This window comes from Gopherus evgoodei, chromosome 13 (assembly GCF_007399415.2).
Source record: "Gopherus evgoodei ecotype Sinaloan lineage chromosome 13, rGopEvg1_v1.p, whole genome shotgun sequence".
Taxonomy (NCBI): Eukaryota; Metazoa; Chordata; order Testudines; family Testudinidae; genus Gopherus; species Gopherus evgoodei.
The window spans coordinates 30,983,816-30,986,638 of record NC_044334.1 but is presented as its reverse complement, the minus strand read 5'-3'; positions in this window follow the sequence as shown (position 1 = coordinate 30,986,638).

Sequence of the window (2,823 nt, the reverse complement as noted above, 5' to 3'; positions counted from 1 at the left end):
GTACATCTTCCCTCCAGTCTGACAATCAAAGCTTTGCTTCCTGGAATTCTTCCCACTTCATCTGAGAGATTAGGAAAGTGACTTTATTATAGAATGATTCATTAAAAACTCATTAAGATCCCAGATCAGTAACAGAAAATGGGCCTCAACTTCAATTTCAGCTGACCCAAGGGGCTGATTTAGTCCCATAAACATCAGGTTCCAAGTGTCTAGACTTCCTGGAACTGCTGATTCACAGCGCTCGGCATCACTGAGTCAGCCCTTCACAGCAGATGAATTGAATTGCAAGGGATGAATACTCAAAATCAGGTTCCCTTTGCTCTGTGTGACTGTGAGAACCCGGGGCACCTAGGAGAACACCAGCCTTCATGGTGTGGCATCGGTAGCTGTGGAAATTGAAATGTTTTTGCTTTTCTGTGCACTGCTGTTTAAATTGCTGAGAGCCCTGCTTGTCTGCAGAGACAGCTGTCTTTAGTTCTGAGTCGCTGCAGCCTGGTACAGGGGCATCACGCACCCTTTGCTCTCCTGCAAAGACTTTTGTTCTTTCTTGCTCTTTTTACTTAGTATGAAAAGTCAGTGTAGCCTGAAAGAGCCTGGTTGCTCATGGGGTTGAAGAGGAAGGAGGCTGTGGGATGAATGCACCGGCCTGGGATTCAGGAAAGCTGGACTCAGAGATTCCAAGGCCAGGAGGGACCCTTGTGATTGTCTAGTCTGCCCTCCTGGATCACACAGGCCAGAGACCAGTCCCACAATAACTCCCAGAGCAGAGCGTTTAGAAAAATACCCAATCCTGATTTACAAATTGCCAGTGAGGGAGAATCCACCATGACCCTTGGTAAATTGTTCCAGTTGTTAATAACCCACATTGTTAAAAATTGCCAAAATTTGGGTTCAATTCCAAATGTTGCCACAGACCCCCCATGTGACCTTGGCCAACGGCTATCACGGGGTGGGGCAGCAAGTAGACTAGCTGAGCTAGCCCTAGTCTAGCTAACATGGGTACCAGATCAGCAGTGTGGGCCAGATCTTGAGGAATCATCCAGCTTTGCAGTGCCGGGACCTGCCTAGCTAAATTATGTCCATGTGAGCTGCAGTCACACCTCTGATTGCGGTGTACTCTTCATCCCTCTGTGCCTCAATTCCCCCTCTGTAACATGGGGGTGTGGATAATATTTATTTTTGTCTGTCTGGTCTCTTTAGCCTGTCAGCTCTTAGACTGTCTCTCCGCAGTGCCCAGCACAATGGGGCCTCTAGCTGCTACTGGACTATAAATATAAACAGTAGCAAGGGACTGGGCCACAGAAGATCTAGCGTTAGTTCCCTGCTGTGCTACAGACTGTGAGACCTTGACACCTCTGTGCCTCAGTTTCCCATCAGTGAGGATAACAGACCTGACTTACCTCAGAGGTGGGTGGCGAGGATCAATGCATTCATGTGCGAGTGGCACTCAGGGATAGATGGTGTAGGGAAATCCAACATGCAGTTAGAAGCTTTTCTGGTGGCCGCGGTGAAACTGTCTTCTCTGTGATTTGGAACCCAAGGTTCACTGGGCTGATCCCCAGGTGACGTCTCTCAGGGAGCTCAGGAAGTGTCTAGTACTAGATGCTGGAGGGATGGAGAAAAGGCAGATCTTGTGCTTCTCTCCTTGATGGTGCAGCCCTGCCCAGGGCCGTGTGTCCTGAAGCTGGTGTTCTTGGACAGGCAGATCCAAACTGGCATCGCAGTGTGGGAGAGGAAAGAGCTCTGAGCCTGATTTTCAGAGCTGTTGAGCAGCCGGTCTGCAGATAAAGTCAATGCAAGATGTCAGTGCTCAGCTTGGTCACCAACCAGCCAACCCAGGGCCCTGGCCAGGAGGTTGGGCTGATTTGACAGGGAAGCGTTGCTCTTCTGCAAACATAGGACAGCCAGGATCTGATCTGCTGGGGCTACCCAGGATGCTGGGTGCTAATAGCACCTCTGGTAGCGATGCTGTGGTCACAGGAGGACATCAGCCTGTTGGCATGGTGATGTGACGACGCCAGTCCCAGACCTCTCCCTGATCACACATCACAAGGGCTGTTCTTAACAGTGAGTGCAAGGGGGCAAAAAAGTGTTTCTTTGGCCTTTCCTGCCACTGTCTATGAGCTAAAGGTGGGAGAATGGCCATGGGGACTGGGCAGAAGAAAATATAGTGTGTCTGTCAGCATGTTCCTTCACCCCTTAGGGCTCAGCTGCAAAGGGACTGGAAATGAACAAACTACACACGGGAGGAGGAAACAAAAGGCTTGGCCTCAGCCCAGTTCTGTGAGTTTGGGCGTAGTACCTGACCTCACCACCCCCTGCTGCTCGCTGCTCCTTCTGCCAGCAGCCACGCATTGTGCTTCCCTCCAGCCCGCGGTGGCTAGTCACTGCAGCACTGGGAATGCTCTGTGGGGTCGGTCTGACTCTATGGGATCCATGGGCTTGGGGGAGCTGGCCCGATGCTCACAGCCTTCCCAGCCACAGCCCTCCCTGCTGCGAGGACCCCATGGAGAGTTCCTCCCTCCAAGTGCTGTCCCCTGGGTGTGCCTGCAGGAGGGGGCACTCCGGCCCCAAGTGAGGCTGAGAGAGGCGGTCTGTCCCCTGGGACCAGGAGGAGCAAGGCCTGGGAGACCATGGGGTTGTACAATGGAAAGAGGGGTCCTTCCAAGAGAATGGGGGCAGCAGGAGCCTGGTGGGCAGGGACAGGGTAGCTTGCACCTTGGGTCAGGCATGTAGTCTCTGTCTTTCCCAAGAGATGCGATTGTCTCCTGTAGCGCGAACTCCACAGCAGCCCCAGCTCGCTCTGCCAGGCTCCGACCTATC